Source organism: Oryctolagus cuniculus, chromosome 9, assembly GCF_051225735.1.
Source record: "Oryctolagus cuniculus isolate XC-2025 breed Fujian yellow rabbit chromosome 9, ASM5122573v1, whole genome shotgun sequence".
Taxonomy (NCBI): domain Eukaryota; kingdom Metazoa; phylum Chordata; class Mammalia; order Lagomorpha; family Leporidae; genus Oryctolagus; species Oryctolagus cuniculus.
This window is the reverse complement of record NC_142875.1, coordinates 40,135,581-40,153,298: the sequence shown is the minus strand read 5'-3', so window position 1 is coordinate 40,153,298 and position 17,718 is coordinate 40,135,581. Positions and strand designations below refer to the sequence as shown.

Genomic DNA, 17,718 nt, shown 5'->3' with positions numbered 1-17,718 from the left:
GGATCAGAAAGCGGGGAACAGCCCTGCTGGATGGTGATGGCAAGAGCTTCCCACCGAGTGCACCCAAGGGGTTGGCTGGGTCACCTTGAGATTCACCTGGGGAGGGCCCGTTGTAAATCATTTCCAGAAGATCCCTTCCTTTTTTGTTTGTTTTATTTGATCTTTAGTTAGCACATGACCATTAAACATATTTAGGGGTGTATAATGTGATGTTTCAATGCACAAAGACATTATGGAATGTTCAGTTGGGTTACCTGGTATACCCACTGCCTCGGCAGTGCCTTCATTATCCAGAGCTGCCCCAGTTCTTCTCCACGTGGCCCCTCATCTTCCAGGACATCTATGTTCCATGTGGACCTCTGGAAGGACAGCCAGGACTTCCTTTAAAATTCTTTTCATTAAAGATGTCACTATTTAGAGCAGTTTTATTGTCATTGAAAAGGTGAAAGGGCAGTGTGAAGATTTCCCGGGTGGCCCTGCCCCACACATGCACAGCTGCCTCCCCTGTAGTGCTCCTCACCTGAGTGAGGCTATATATGTGCTATAAGGGATGAATCCACATTGCCACAGTACCAGCATTTGTATTATGGTTCACTCCTCAAGTTGTATGCTTGATGGGTTTGGACAAACGATTGAAGTAGAGAAGATCCAATATAGTATCCTACAGAGTAGTTTCACTGCCCTAAAAATCCTCAATGCTCTGCTTATTCATCCTCCATCTCCAGTCCTGGCACCCACTGACCTCTTTACTGTCTCCATAGTTTTGCCTCTTCCAGAACACATACACGTGGCATCACGCAGTATGCAGCCTTTTCAGTGCGGCTTCTTTCACTTAGCAGTATGCCTCTAGGTTTCCTTCGTGTCATTTCATGGCTTGGTAGCTCATTTCTCTTTAGCCCTGAACAATATTTCACCATTTATTTATCCACTCACCTACTGAAGGATGTATTTGTTCAAGTTTTGGAAATTATGAAAATATAGCTGCTATTAACATCTGTATGCATGTTTTTTATGTGAATCTACATTTTCAACTTCCTAGGAGTGAGTTTGCTGGACTGTGTGGAATGCATATGTATAGTTCTTTTTTCTTTTAATATTTATTTGTTTGAAATGCAGAAATACAGAGAGAGAGAGAGAGAGAGAGAGAGAGAGAGGAGGGAGAAAGAGATAGAGAGGGAGAGAGAATCTCTAATCCGCTGGTTCACTCCCTAAATGGCCTCAACAGTCCAGGCTGCACCAGGCCGAAGCCAAGAGCCAGGAGCCTCCTTTGGGCCTCCCACATGGTGTAAGGGCCTAAGCACTTGGGCCATCCTCACTGCTTTTCCCAGAAGCATTAGCAGAGAACTGGATTGGAAGTGGAGCAACCAGGACTCAAACTGGTGCCCATATGTGACACTAGCACTGCAGGCAGAGGCTTAACCATCTACGTCACAGCACCGGCCCATAAGCATAGTTCTTTAAGAAACTGCCACATTGTCTTCCAGTGTCAATACCACTTTGCATTTATGTGGCCAACTAGTCATATAAAGAGTTGGCCCTCCATATCTGTGGAGATTGATTCCAGAATCATCTATGGATACCAAAATTTACAGATTCTAATCTATGACATAAGATGACATAGTAGAATTTGCATATAACCTATGAACATCTTCTAGTATGTTTTAAATAACCTCCAAATTGCTTGTAATACCTACTGCAATTTAAATGGGATGTAAATAGCTGCTATACTGTATGTCCAGGGAATAACGTCAAGGAAGAAAGGTCTGTATACATTCAGTACACACGCAGATGTTCTTTCCCAAATACTTACAACCATGACTGGTGGCATTTACAGATGTGAAATCCTAGGATACAGAGGGCCAACCGCACTTACCTGTATTCACCTACCTACTTAGAGTCATACATATTTACATAGTATTTTAAAATTTTTGACACCAGTTGAAACATATTTTATGCAAATATTTTGGGTAGTTAGATTGATAATATTTTTAGTAAGCGCTTTTCATCTCTTCAGGGCAAATTGAGATGAATGAACATCTAGTAAGTAATGAGTGATATATATGCATAAATCAATTCAGGAGAGACTTTTTAATCATTTTAACTACTGCAAGAAATGTATAATATTATTAGCGATTATTATTAAGATTATAATAGCACATAAACAGAAGTTTTCATCTTTCTGAGAACTTAGGAACATTCAATCCTCCCTGAGTCTGCTGGAGGTTGTCTTTTTTATTTGGTGTTTTAATCAATATAATATTCTATCAAGAGACTATCATGGTTTTTCTGGAGAGTCAGTTCAGTATGATACCTAAGAGCAGTGACTCCAGAGCCAGTTGGGTGGCTTCAAATCCTAGTCCAACCATTTACCTTAAGCAAGTTAGTGAACCTGTCTCTGTCAGTTTTCTCATTCATAACAGGAAGATGAAAAGACTTTTGTAGGTATTGAATATGATTTAACCCTCACAAAACTCTTAAAATAATACCTCGCACAAAGTAGTCACTCAATAGTTATCAGACATTATCATTATCATTAATGTTTATATTCAATTTATGAGTAAGGTTAACATAAGAATATTTAACCTGGGAGCAGTTTTTTTTTATTTTTGTTTTGTTTTTTACAGATTAGCATGCATCGTGCCAACAGAAACAGTATTTCCAATAGTGGATAAGAAACCAGAGAAGCCCGCAAAAAATCACATTTTGTCCATGATGTGATTGAAATAACAAAGATTATACTTCCAATCCCTACACTTTTTCAGTGTCTCTAAGTTCTGGGAGCAGAGAAGAAAATTCCAAAGTGTAGGGGCCGGTGCTGTGGCGTAGCGGGTAAAGCCACCGCCTGCAGTGCCGGCATCCCATATGGGCACCAGTTCAAGCCCTGGCTGCTTCCGACCCAGCTCTCTGCTATTTCCTGTGAAAGCAGTAGAAGATGGCCCAAGCACCCACGTGGGAGACCCGGAAGAAGCTCCTGGCTCCTGGCTTCGGATTGGCGCAGCTCCAGCCATTGTGGCCAATTGGGGAGTGAACCAGCGTATGGAAGACCTCTTTCTTTCTGCCTCTCTCTCTATGTGTAACCTTTCAAATAAATACATAAATCTTTAAAAAAAGAAAATTCCTTGGTGTGGAAGGAATTGTGTACCCAGCTGCACCAGGGAGCACCAAGGTGTTATGGGGAAAATCCAGATGGAGATTGTGAGGGCTCCAATGTAGCTCCAACAAAGGCAGTGGAAACAGGCTTGATGTTTGGAGAAGGTCCCAGGGCCAAGATTCCAAGCATGTCAAGCATAAGGAAAGGTTCCAGGTTCTAAGTATGTTAGCCTGTTTAATGATTTTTAAATACACTTTGCTAAACTCTGTGTCAGCATTATAGTTCTCAAGGTAAGAAAAGTACTGCGGTGGGGGTTGGCTTAGGGATTAAGAAGCCGCTCAGGACACCTGCACTCGATAATGGAGTACCTGGGTCCAAATCTGCACAGACCAAAAGGGCCTACACTGCAGCCTGCACATGGTAAAGCATCTGGGCCTTTGCACCTGCTGTTTCTGCCATCTACCCCCCCCCCCCTTTTTTAAGTTTTTTCTTCTTTTCAAATCAAACCTCTACTTGATCTTCTGGTATTATTTAGAAATCACTAACAGCATTCACATCCATCTAAACTAGACATGTGTTCACCTCCATTGTGGCAGTTACAGACCAATCAGAAAATCTTGTGTTTAGTCTTTATTACTTTGAGCTTCTCAAGGAAAAAGAAAACATTGTACTCATTCTTCTATCTGCAACCCATATGGGCACTCGTTCAAGTCCCGCTTGCTCCATTTCCAATCCAGCTCCCTGCTAATGCGCCTGGGAAAGCAGTGGAAGATGGTCCAAGTGCTGAAGACCCTGCACCCACATGGGAGAACCCGAAGAAGCTCCTTGCTCCAGGCTTCAGACTGGTCCAACTCCAGCCATTGTGGCCATTTGGGGAGTAAACCAGTGGATGGAAGACCTCTCTCTCTCTCTCCCTTTCTCTCTCTCTCTCTCTTTCTGTGATTCTACCTCTCAAATAGATAAATGAATCTTAGAAACAAATAGAGAGCTTAGGTTTCTACGTAATCCAGGAAAGTTGACAGAATCAGGAAATCACAAGCAGTGTCAGAGTAGAAGTCCCAAACAGAGAAAAGAGCTGTTGTTATCCAATTAAACTAACCTCCGAATTCTGCATTTAAATAATGCTGGCATAGAGCTAAGTAGACATGCACTGAAAGCTTTTGTTTCCTCTAAACGTATTTATTGAAACCTGAACCCCCAATATGATGGCAGCAAGAGGTGGTTATGTTGGAAGAGTGTACTCTCACCATTTTTTTTCTCTTTTTATAAGGATCTATTTATTTTAAAGGTGGAGTTACAGAGAGGCAGAGACAGAGGCAGAGAGAGAGGTCTTCCATCTGCTGGTTCACTCCCCAATGGCTGCAATGGTGCAGGGGCTTAAGCACTTGGGCCATCTTCCACTGCTTTCCCAGACCATAGCACAGAGCTGGATCAGAAGTGCAGCAGCTGGGTCTTGAACCGGCACCCATATGGGATGCAGGCACTGCAGGTGGCAGCTTCACCCACTACGCCACAGCGCTGGCCCCGCTCACCCTTTCTATCATGTGAATATACAACGTAAAGTCAGCAGTCCGCAAGCCAGAAGAGGTCCCTCACAAAAATCCAGCCATGCTGTTCCTAATCTCAGTTTTTCAGCCTCCAAATGATGAGAAAAAAATTATGTTGCTTATAAAACCACCCAGCCCATGGCCTTCTGTGACAGCAGCCTGATTAGACAAAGACAGCAGATAAGCAGGTACAGATCCAAGAGGAGAATGGAAACCAGAAGAGTAAACACTCAATTCAAAGTCACTTTAAAAAAAAAACAAACTTTAAGTTATACAAGTTTCACATATTTCATATATACAGATTTAGGAATGTAGGGATACCTCCCCCCATGCTCCCTTCCTCCTCCTCCCTCTCACAGTCCCACTCCTAATTTTTACAAAGATCTATTTTCAGTTTATTTAATGATCATATAGTTAACCCTACACTAAGTAAAAGAGTTCAACAAATGTATGAAGGAAAAAAAAAAATGTTCCTCAACAGAAGAGACAAGAGCTGTAAACAACCATTGAATCTCAAAATGTCCATTTCACTCCAAAACATCACATTTTAGGTACTCTATTTGTTAACTCGGATTAGGGAAAACATAAGGTATTTGTTTTATTTTGGGACTGGCTTTATTCAACTAAGTATAATGGCTTCCAGTTATATTCATCTTGTTGCAAAAGATAAGACTTCTTTTTTTTTTTTTTTTTTTTTTTTTTTTTTTTTTTTTTGCAACTGAGTAGTACTCCATGATGTATGTATACCATAGTTTCTTTATCTGGTCAACATCAAACTCACTTTTACAGAGGAAGGATCTGTATACTTCTGTCACACTGGATAAATGTGGTTAGGGAACAAGGGCAGAGTCTGAGAGCAGAAAGCAAGCTGGGTGCTCTGGGTTCTTGCTCCTCTTCCTGCCTGCAAAGCAGGTCATCTGTAAGACCCATCAGTAGGAACACGCAGGTGACTAAAGAAAAGTGGTCCATCCCTTATTATCATTATGACTGTTAAACATAGCCGCAGGTTAGCAAGCACACTTACAGAAAGAGTTGGTCCCAGATTAGAGATAAGTAAATACTTCTATATTCCATTTATGGAAATGAGAGCCAAGCACTTAACTGCCACTAAGAGACAATTTTCTAGCTCAATAGGACTAAGGAATTCTTAGCTTTTAAACTCAGTTTTATCAGATGGGAGGAGGTAATATTGGAGAATGGGCAGATTAAATGTCAAGGCTAAGTTCATATCTACATACAACAATCAAATCAGCCAAAGTGCAGTGAAGCCAATACACTCTGTGGCCTCCGTGATGGAGCTGTGTGGTGATCAGCCCTGTCACCTGGCTTGTGATCGAACACCGTCTCTTAGAAACAATCAGTCGCGCTGCAGCAATTCAATGACTTTTGTTACAATCTTAAATAGAGTGTTTTTGGTCTTCCTTTAAAACTTTATAAGGAGACACGGTTCAGTCAAAATGGTCAGGTCTTCCCTCGAAGATTGAAAATTATTTAAAATATAGGATTTCCGCCAATACCAGATGCTTTGTTGAAATGACTGCTTAAACATATTCATTATGGTTCTCATATTAAATTACTGACATTTTTGATTATTTCTTTTTTTTTTCAAGTGTGTTGCTTTATCTTGTTTGTGAACTGACCTAATAATCAAGATGTTGGGTTTGGCCTCATTTTGCCTACCTTTTCTATGATATGATGCACATACAGTTCTCACCCAAAGCATAACTATAGAAGATTTTCAATAGCTAACAGTAACATGTGAATTGATTTCATTGTGAATTGATCACTTAAATAAATACAAACTATCCTCCTTCCTGTCCCTTCTTATGAATTCATAAATGAATATTACTACTTTTGAAATCAAATCTTAATTTATTCCTTAGTCCTCACCAGCTTCCTTTTCCTATTTTCTCACTTCCCTGCACATAAGCAAATGAAATTCATAAGAGCTAGCATTTATTGAGTGGTTTCTATGCTTAGGAACTGTGTTGTTTTCTTTATAAACCATATCTTTTTCCCAATAATTCCTTAATGTAGGTACTATTATGATTTTCTCTATGTCACACGTGAAAACACTGAGGTGCTCTTCCTGTAAGTGGGCCTTAGGTGATCAGTGAAAATGGTTCGCTACTCACTTGACCCAGAAAACCCCACAAAATCATGCAAATCCAGAAGTTCAAATCTTCGTGTTCACTTTAAGAACACTCGAGAAACTGCCCAGGCCATCAAGGGTATGCATGTCCGAAAAGCCACCAAGTGTCTGAAAGATGTCACGTTAAAGAAGCAGTGTGTTCCATTCATTTGCTAGAATGGTGTAGCTGGTAGCTGTGCCCAGGCAAAGCCATGGGGTTAGACAGCGGGTCGATGGACCCTGCAAAAAAAAAAAAAATGCTGAATTTCTGTGGCATGTGCTTAAAAATGCAAAGTATTGCCAAAATGAGGGTTTGGATAAAGATCATCTGGTCATTGAACACATCCAAGTGAAAAAAGCCCCCAATATGTGCTGTCCCTTCAGAGCCCATGGTCAGATTAATCCATACATGAGCTCTCCGTGCCAGACTGATATGATCCGCACTTAAAAGTAACAAATTGTTCCTAAATCAGAGGAGGAGGTGGCACAGAAGAAAAAGATATCCCAGAAGAAACTAAAGAAACAAAAACTTATGGCTTGGGAATAAATTCAACATAAAATAAATGCAAAAACATTAATACAGGTAGAGTATGTGCATGCACAGTAGACTTAGCTGCATTTTTTAAAAGATTTATTTATTTTAAATCCAGAGTTACACAGAGAGAGAAGGAGAGGCAAAGAGATAGAGAGAGAGAGAGAGTCTTCCATCCACTGGTTCACTCCCCAATTGGCTGCAACAGCCAGAGCTGCGCTGATCTGAAGCCAGGAGCCAGGAGCTGCCTCCGGTCTTCCCATGCAGGTGCAGGGGCCCAAGTCCTTGAGCCATCTTCTACTGCTTTCCCAGGCCATAGCAGAGAGCTGGATCAGAAGTGGAGCCGATATGGGACGCCAGCACTGCAGGCAGCAGCTTTACCCACTATGCCACAGCACTGGCCCCAACTGCGCTTTTTTTTTTTTTTTTTTTTTTTGGACAGGCAGAGTGGACAGTGAGAGAGACAGAGAGAAAGGTCTTCCTTTTTGCCATTGGTTCACCCTCCAATGGCCGCCGTGGCCAGCGTGCTGCGGCCGGTGCACCACGCTGATCTGAAGCCAGGAGCCAGGTGCTTCTCCTGGTCTCCCATGCGGGTGCAGGGCCCAAGCACTTGGGCCATCCTCCACTGCACTCCCGGGCCACAGCAGAGAGCTGGCCTGGAAGAGGGGCAACCGGGACAGAATCCGGCGCCCCGACCAGGACTAGAACCCGGTGTGCCGGCACTGCAAGGCGGAGGATTAGCCTAGTGAGCCACGACGGCACCGGCCCCCAGCTGCTTCTTAATATTGGACTTGGTCATTGGATTTCCTTGAGTCTACAGAACACTAACAGATATGACATGGGCAGAGGCCTTACATGTGCATCATGGATTTGGTTTGTCTCTCACATCACGTGATCCACCATGAAAAGAACATGGTTCAGATGAATGCTGCTCCTTCAGCCTGGGCCACATAATGAAACACATAGATCAGAGTCTTTGCCCTAGGAAGCCATTGATACCAGCATTAAGAAACATAACTCTGTGTTAAACCTATGTCCTAGAACCTGGAGGCAAGTTGCCATGGACTTGCAGACCTGTGACCAAGAAAATCAATTATTATTATTTTATACCTCTTAGTTTGGGGGCACTTTGTTGTTATGGACTGAATGCTTGTGCCTCCTGCACTCTCCCTCCAATTCATATGTTGAAGCCAAGTCCTGAGCTCCAATCCGATGATGTTAGGAGATGGGGCCTTTGGGAGCTAATTAAGTCATGAAGCTGAAGCCCTCATCGATGGGATTAGTGCACTTATTAGAAGATACACAATAGGCCGGTGCCGCAGCTCAATAGGCTAATCCTCTGCCTGCGGCACTGGCATCCCGGGTTCTAGTCCCAATCGGGGCGCTGGAGTCTGTCCCGGTTGCTCCTCTTCCAGTCCAGCTCTCTGCTGTGGCCCAGGAGTGAAGTGGAGAATGGCCCAAGTGCTTGGACCCTGCACCCGCATGGGAGACCAGGAGGAAGCACCTGGCTCCTGGCTTCAGATCAGTGCAGTGCACCGGCCGCAGCACGCCGGCCACGGCGGCCATTGGAGGGCGAACCAATGGCAAAGGAAGAACTTTCTCTCTGTCTCTCTCTTTCACTGTCCACTCTGCCTGCCAAAAAAAAAGAAGAAGGAGATACACAAGAGAAATGATCTCTCTCTGGCTCTGTCATGTGAGGATACAGCAAGAAGATACCCACTTGCCAACCAGGAAGCAGCCTCACCAGGAATGAAACTGGCCTGCACTCAATGTTGGACTTCTAAGCTTTGGAACTCTGAGAAAGAAATTTCTATTGTTTAGGCCACTCTGTCTATGGTATTTTTGTTATAGCAGCCCAAGGTGACCAAAATATTTTTTATGCTGCATTCTGGAGGTAATATAGACAGTTAGTTGCTGACTAGGTTTCAATCCTATGTCTACTGAGTGCCAAACCAGGAGCACTCGCTGCTTACTTAATAGTACCTGTCTGTGAAATGGGAGAATAGGGCATTCAACACAAACGCATGGCTCTAAGGGCTGAAGATTAAAGGCAAAATGATTTTTAAAGGAAAATGGAGGGTACGTTAAGAAGAGGAATAGGGAAGCTTGGGCCTTCCAAGCTGCTGGGGAAGGGGGCCTCCAAATGACTCAAGGCTTTCTACTCCCGATGCTCAGTTCCCACGTCCACACCTCTTCTTCCACCCTGTTGACCCAGCCTTGGCTTCTGGCCCCTGCAGGGAAGATAAAACCAATAGTATGTGCTGGCCTAAAGAAAGCAACAATCCATAAAAAATCCAAAAAGAGAAAAATCCACAAGGGGTGTGCAGTGGTTAAGTTGCTTCTTGTGAAGCTTGCATAGCATCGGAGTGCCTGGTTGGAGTCTGGGTCTGCAATTTCTGATCCAGCTTCCTGCTACTGTGCACGCTGGAAGGCAGCAGGTGACAGCTCAAGTGTTTAGGTCCCCGCCCCTCATGAGGAAGAGCCTGATTGAACTCTGGGCTCTTGGCTTCATCCTGGCCCAGCCTGGGCTGTTGCAGGTGTTTGGGGAGGGAATCAGTAGAGGAAAGATCTCTGTCTGTGTCTCTCTTGCTCTCTCTCTCTCTCTCTCTCTGCCTTTCAAATAAAATGACAAAATATTGTTTTTTTTAAAAAATAAAAATCTTGAAAGTATCTGCTTTACATATATTTTTCTCATCTTTCACTTTAAAATATTAGAGAATACTTCTGTACCTATTTCCCATGGCTAGAAGGATCCAGAAAACCAGTTATTTAACAAATACTTTAATATAAGTGGATTCCTTTTGATAACAAAATCATTTACTGATGGAGTAGGGACTCAAATTCACAATATTGGCTTTGAGTAAAGGACATCTTTTGCACTTTTTTATGACAAAAATTATTAGCACTTGTCTTTTGGCAAAAATCCAAGCCAAGCAATTATATCATACCTGTTCATGCTCCTCCCATGATTTCAAATGTCATTCTTCTTGCTTTCTTCCTTGAAACAATGTGATGCCACTGTGAACGCCTAATTCAATTCCAGAAGTCAGTGAGCCATGGTTTCTCTTTTCTTAATACCAGGGCTCTTAGAATTTTAATTAACTAATCACTAAAAAGCAATCATATGAAAGGAAATATGGTATATCAACTGATTTTATAATACTTAAAGCTAATATGATTAAGAGAGATAAATTATAAAACTCCCTCATTCTCTTCCAATCCCAATGCCTATGATAGTTCAGGAAGTTTTGGTTCTTTTTTTAAAAAAGATTTATTTATTTACTTGAGAGGCAGAGTTACAGACAGAGGGAGATACAGAGAGGTCTTCCATCTGCTGGTTAATCCCCAAATGGTTACAATGGCTGGAGCTGGACTGATCCAAAGTCAGGAGCCAGGGGCTTCTTTAGGTTCTCCCAAATGGGTGCCAGTGTCCAAGGACTTGGGCCATCTTCTACTGCTTTCCCAGGCCATCAGCAGGAAGCTGAATCAGAAGTGGAGCAGCCAGGACTCGAACTGACACCTATATGGGATGCCAGTGCCGCAGGCGGATGCTTAACCTACTACGCCACAGCACTGGCCCCTGACAGTTCAGGAACTTTTTGCCAGAATTAAGACTTCTCTCTAAGCCAGACTTATTACTAAATCCATATTTAGTATTTTCTTGATAAAAATTAGAGCCACTTTAGAGCAATGAGTGAGATCAGATTTTATTTTACTTTTGGATTCTAAATTTATTGCTATCATGCTTGAACTTGGGATTTATTATAGCATTTTTTTTTTTTTGGACAGGCAGAATGGACAGTCAGAGAGAGAGACAGAGAGAAAGGTCTTCCTTTTCCGTTGGTTCACCCTCCAAAGGCCGCCGCGGCCAGTGCGCTGCGGCGGGCGCACTGCGTTGATCTGATGGCAGGAGCCAGGTGCTTCTCCTGGTCTCCCATGCGGGTGCAGGGCCCAAGCACTTGGGCCATCCTCCACTGCACTCCCTGGCCACAGCAGAGAGCTGGCCTGGAAGAGGGGCAACCGGGAAAGAATCTGGCGCCCTGACCAGGACTAGAACCCGGTGTGCCGGCGCTGCAAGGCGGAGGATTAGCCTAGTGAGCTGCGGCGCCGGCCTATTATAGCACTTCAAATCATGCTCTCCCACAGGTTGAAAGTTCTTCTCTAACTCATGTATTAGGGTTTGCCAGATAAACAGTGCCAAAAGTGTGTGTGTGTGCATATAGAAATTAAAAGAGAGGATTTTTAATCAGTTGGCACAAGCAGTTATAAGAAAACAATAAAATCTCAGCTTATTGGCAAGCACTTGACATGTTAAAACACTGGTTAAGACTTCTGCATTCCTTATCAGAGTATCTGAGTGCAGTCCCTGACTCTGGCTCCTGATTCCAGTTTCTTGCTGGTGCACATGATGGGAAGCAGTGGTGACGGCTCAAGTAGTTGGGTTCCACCCACACAGGAAACCTGGATTGGGTTCTCAGTTCCAGCATCACCTCCTATTAGACAATGCCTTTGGGAGTGAGTCAGTGGATGGGAGTTCTCTTTTTCTTTCTGGCCGTCTCTCTGCCTCTCAAATAAATAAAAAAAAAAAAAAAAAAACACATCCTTGGGCACCTGCACCTGCATGGGAAACCTGGAAGAAGCTCCTGGCTCCTGACTGTGGATCATTTAGCTCCAGCCATTGTAGCCATTTGGGGAGTGAATCAGCAGATGGAAGTCCTCTCTGTGTGTGTATACCTCTCTCTATAACTCTTTCAAATAAATAAAAATAAATCTTAAAAAAAGGAATATTCCCCAACATAATCAAGGCAATCTATGAGAAACCCACAGCCAGCATCCTATTGAATGGGGAAAACTGGAAGCATTCACCCTAAGACCCAGAATCAGACAATGGTACCCACTCTCACCATTGCTATTTAATATAGCCCTGGAAGTTTTAGTCAGAGGCATTAGACAAGAAAAACAAATTAAAAGGATACAAACTGGAAAGGAGAAAATCAAACTATCCCTATTTGCAGATGACATAATTCTCTATATAGAGGACCAAAAAGATTCCACTAAGAGGCTATTGGAACTTATAAAAGAGTTTGGTAAAATGGCAGGATATAAAATCAACAAAGAAAAATCAATAGCTTTTGTATACACAGACAATAACAATGCTGAGAAAGAACTTTGAAGATCAGTTCCATTCACACTAGCTCCAAAAAGAATCAAATACCTTGGAATAAATTTAACCAAGGGTGTCAAAGATCTCTATGATCAAAATTACAGAACACTAAAGAAAGAAATAGAAGACACTAAAAGCTGGAAAAATCTCCCATGTTCATGGATTAAAAGAATCAACATCATCAAAATGTCCTCACTACCAAAAGCAATTTACAGATTCAATGCAATCCCAATCAAAATATCAATGACATTCTTTGCAGATCTATAAAAAATGATTCTAAAACTCATATGTAAATACAAGAGATCCTGAAGAGCTAAATCCACCTAATACAACAAAAATAAAGCCAGAGGCATCAAAATACCTGATTTCAAGACATATTACAGGGGCTGGTGCTATGGCATACCGGGTAAAGCCACCCCCTGCATTGCCAGCATCTTTCATGGGCTCCAGTTTGAGTCCTGGCTGCTCCACTTCCGATCCATCTCTCTGCTATGGCCTGGGAAAGCAGTAGAAGACAGCCCAAGTCTTTGGGCTCCTGCACCCATGTGGGAGACCTGAAGGAAGCTCCAAGCTCCTGGCTTCAGATTGGCGCAGCTCTGGCCATTGCGGCCATCTGGGGAGTGAACCAGCAGAAGGAAGACCTCTCTCTTTCTTCTTCTGCCTCTACCTCTCTGTAACAATGCCTTTCAAATAAATAAATAAATCTTTAAAAGAAAAAGACTTACTAGACTTACTACAGGGCAGTTATAATCAAAACAGCCCGGTACTGGCACAAAAACAGACTTGTAGAACAATGGAACAGAATAGAAACTCCAGGAACCAATCCATGCATCTAAAACCAACTTATCTTTGACAAAAGAGCTAAAATCACTCCCTAGAGGAACAACAGTCTCTTTAAAGAATGGTGCTGGGGCTCTGGCCTCAGAATCAGCCCTTCAGGCATTCAGTTCTGGCTAAAAAGCCCATGAAAGTTTCTCAGGCATGGAAAGCCAAGACACTGACATCATAAATAAGAGTGTTAATTGTTAAATCAACAATAGGAGTCACTGTGCACTTACTCGCCATGTAGGATCTCTGTCCTTAATATGTGTTGTACTATGAGAATTAATAGTAAAACTAGTCTTCAGACAGTATTTTATACTTTGTGTGTCTGTGTGGATGCAAACTGTTGAAATCTTTACATAGCATATACCAAGTTGATCTTCTGTATACAAAGATAATTAAAAATTAATCTTGATGAATAAAGGGATGGGAGAGGGTGTAGGAGATGGGATGTTTTGTGGGTGGGAGGGTGGTTATGGGGGGAAAACCTGCTGTAATCCTAAAGTTGTACTTTAAAAATTTATATTTATTAAATAAGTTTTCTAAAAAAAAAAAAAAAAAAAAAGAATGGTGCTGGGGAAACTGGATCTCCACATGCAGAAATCTGAAACTAGACTTATACTTTATACCTTACACAAAAATCCACTCAAAATTGATCAAAGACCTAAATCTATAACCCAATACCCTCAAATTACTAGAGAACATTGGATAAACTCTGCAAGGCATTGGTATAGGTGAAGATTTCTTGGAAAAGACACCAGAAGCACAGGCAATCATAGCCAAAATTGACAAGTGGGATTACATCAAGCCAAGAAGCTTCTGCACTGCAAAAGAAACACTCAGCAGAGTGAAGAGTCAACTGACAGAATGCAAGAAAATCTTTGCAAACTATGCAACTAACTGATAAAGGATTAACCTCCAGAATCTACAAAGAGCTCAAGAAATTCAACAACAATAAAACAAACAACCCAGTTAAGAAATGGGGAAAGGCCTTAAATGGGCATTTTTCAAGAGCAGAAATTCAAATGGCCAACAGACACTTGAGAAAATGCTCAGGATCACAAGCCATCAGGGAAATGTGAATCAAAACCACAATGAGATTTCACTTCACTCCACTTAGAGTGGTTCACATACAGAAATCAACAAACAACAAATGCTGGCAAGGATGTGGGGAAAAAGGTGCCCTGGTTCATTAGTGGGAATGTAAACTGGTAAAGCCACTATGGAAGACAATATGGTGATACCTTAGAAATCTGAATATAGACCTACCATATATGATCCAGCCATCCCACTCTTGGGAATTTACCCAAATCAAAAGAAATCAGCATATGAAAGAGTTCTCCATACCTCTATATTCACTGTAGCACAATCCACAATAGTTGAGATATGGAATCAACCCAGATATCCATCAACTGTTGATTGGATAAAGAAATTATGGTGTATATATACACTATGGAGTACTACTCAACTGTAAAAAAAAAAAAAAGAAAGAAATTCTGCTTTTGCAACAAGATGAATGCAACTGGAAACCATTATACTTAGTGAAATACGCCAGTCCCAAAATGACAGGTATCATATATTTTCCCTGATCCAAGGTAACTAATAAAGTACCTGAAATGTAATATATTGGAATGAAATGGACATTTTGAGATTAGATGATTGTTTATAGCCCTTATCTCTTCTACTGAGAAAGAGTGTTTTGTTGTTTTCTTTTTTTTCCTTCATAATAGTTGTTGAACTCTAAGTGTAGGTTAACTATAGGATCATTAAACAAATTGCAAATAGATCTTTGTAAAAATTAAGAGTGGGAATCTGAGAAGGAGGAGGAGGAAGGGTTGGAGCATGGGTGGATGGAAAGGTAGGGGGAGAAGTGTCACTTTGTTCCTAAATCTGTATATATGAAATACATTAAACTTATATGACTTAAATAAAATTTAAAAAAAAAAAGACATAAACCAACATCGTGAGCCTTCCTTAATATACACATTTGATAAGACCATCTTCCCTCCCCTTAGGGATTTCTTGCTGTCACTTGGTGCTATGGTCTGAATGCTGCCGTCCCTCCAGAATTTGTGTTCTGAAATCCTGACCCCTCCCCAGGTGATGGAATTAGGAGGTGAGGCCTTTGGGAGGTGGTTAGATCATGCAATTAGTGACCCTGCTATATGAGGCCTAGAGGAACATCTTCACCCCTTCCAGCACATGAGCACGTGGTGAGAAGGAGGCCTCTCCAGGTATCAGAATGTGTGGGACCTTGATATGGGACTTGCTGTCCTGAACTGTGAGAATTAAATTTCTTTAGTTTCTAAGCCACTTTGTTTGTTGTATTTTGTTACAGTAGTCTAAACAAATGACAGGAAATAAGGCTTCCAACAGTTTCCTAATATCCAAATCAACAGCCCTGTCTCATTTCTTCCATGGTTGGAAATTTCATGCCCACTCTTTATTATTCCCTTCTTTCCTAGTTCTACCACCAGCTTCATCTGCTCTCTTCTTACTACCTTCATTTCTCCTCACCATCCACCGTGCCCTAAGGCAGAGAATTTTAAATTTTAATGATGACAACAAAACTGTTGGCAGCTTAGACAAAATAAAGAGCACTTATCCTTATCCCAGAATTCTGATAAAGTAGATATAAAGAGGGCCCAGAAATACCTATTTTCTTTTTTTCTGAAAAGATTATGTATTCAAAAGGCAGAGTTGGGGGGGAGGGGGCAGAGAGAATCTTCCATCCATTGGTTCTCTCCCTAGATGGCTACAACAGCCAGTGCTGGGCCAGGCTGAAGCCAGAAGCCAGAAGCTTCATCTGGGTCTCCCATATAGGTGGCAGGAATCCAAACACTTGGGCCATCTTCTGCTGTTTTTCCCAGGCCATTAGCAGGGAGCTGGATCAGAAGTGGAGCAACCAGGACATGAACTGGCCCCCATATGGGAGGCTGGCATCGCAGGTGGCAGCTTTACCCACCACGCCACCACGCTGACCCATAAACACATATTTTCTTTTTTTTTTTTTTTTTTTTTTTTTTTTTTGACAGGCAGAGTGGACAGTGAGAGAGAGAGACAGAGAGAAAGGTCTTCCTTTTGCCGTTGGTTCACCCTCCAATGGCCGCCGCGGCCGGCGCACTGCGGCCGGCGCACCGCGCTGATCCGATGGCAGGAGCCAGGAGCCAGGTGCTTCTCCTGGTCTCCCATGGGGTGCAGGGCCCAAGCACCTGGGCCATCCTCCACTGCACTCCCTGGCCACAGCAGTGGGCTGGCCTGGAAGAGGGGCAACCGGGACAGAATCCGGCGCCCCGACCGGGACTAGAACCCGGTGTGCCGGCGCCGCTAGGCGGAGGATTAGCCTAGTGAGCCGCGGCGCCGGCCCATATTTTCAATAAAGCTCTTCCCTGGTATGGTCCTCAGGCCAAGGCATCCACTCAGGACACATACCTGTGTGATTTTAATCTATGGTTTTGGTCTCAACTTCTATTAGGATGGACCCCAACTCTGTATCTCTTGGCTTGCTTTTCATTAGAACTCTAAACCTGCATTTCTAACTGTTCATCTCTCCTTCTCCAGTTTTAAAGCAAACACTTCACACACATGTGGTTTCAGAAACAAAGCCATCGGCTTCCTCCTAGTCCTGTTTCTATTTCTGACTGATTCAGCCTTGCTAATCACTCTTTTCCCAATTGCAGGGGTTCAAAAGCTTCAGAAAACCCCAGTCACTGTCAGGTAGTTATTGATCCAAATGAAGGCTGCAAACGGTTTTCTCCTTTGCATTCACAAGAGTGGCTGCAGCTGTCTCTCACCTGACCTTGCCAGCTTCCTAACTGGTTCACTCATCTTTATCTTGCAGCCAACCCAACCTACTGCTGCTAGACAAATCTTCCTTAAGGACAACTCTGATTCTAGCCAACTTTGAGGTCTCTTTTTCATAAAATTAAATCAAACACCTTAATGTGTAATCAGCACAATCTTTTAAGAACCTACATATTCCCTCCTACTTTTCCACGAACACCTCCTCTTCCTAACTTAGAGGCAGGAAACTAACCCTCTGTGGACCATACATGTGGCCAGTATTTTTTTTTTCACTTTCTGTTGTCATTCAAATTTGTTCAACCTTTACTACTTCTTGTTTGCTGCCATCTTCTTTGCGTTAGGCTTTTTGTTTGTTTGTCTGTTCAAGGTTTTTGTGTGTCACTCTAGAGTTTGCCATCTTGTTTTATATGTTTTCTATAATGTCCTCTTTCAGATCTTAGACTGCGAACTATGTCATAATAATACTATTTTTTTTTTTTTTTGACAGGCAGAGTGGACAGTGAGAGAGACAGAGAGAAAGGTCTTCCTTTTCCGTTGGTTCACCCTCCAATGGCCGCCACAGCCGGCACACCGCGCTGATCCAATGGCAGGAGCCAGGTGCTTCTCCTGGTCTCCCATGGGATGCAG

The 17,718-nt window shown here is 42.5% G+C and overlaps 1 long non-coding RNA gene across 1 annotated transcript in view; it reads right to left on the bottom strand.

Moving 5' to 3' along the window:
* Positions 1-251: 251 nt before the first annotated feature.
* Positions 252-17,718, bottom strand: part of LOC149124551 (uncharacterized) — a 34,748-nt gene continuing 17,281 nt past the window's right edge. The window contains exon 3 of the long non-coding RNA XR_016212846.1: positions 252-359. This is a non-coding gene — a long non-coding RNA (uncharacterized LOC149124551). The remainder of the gene's footprint in view (positions 360-17,718) is intronic.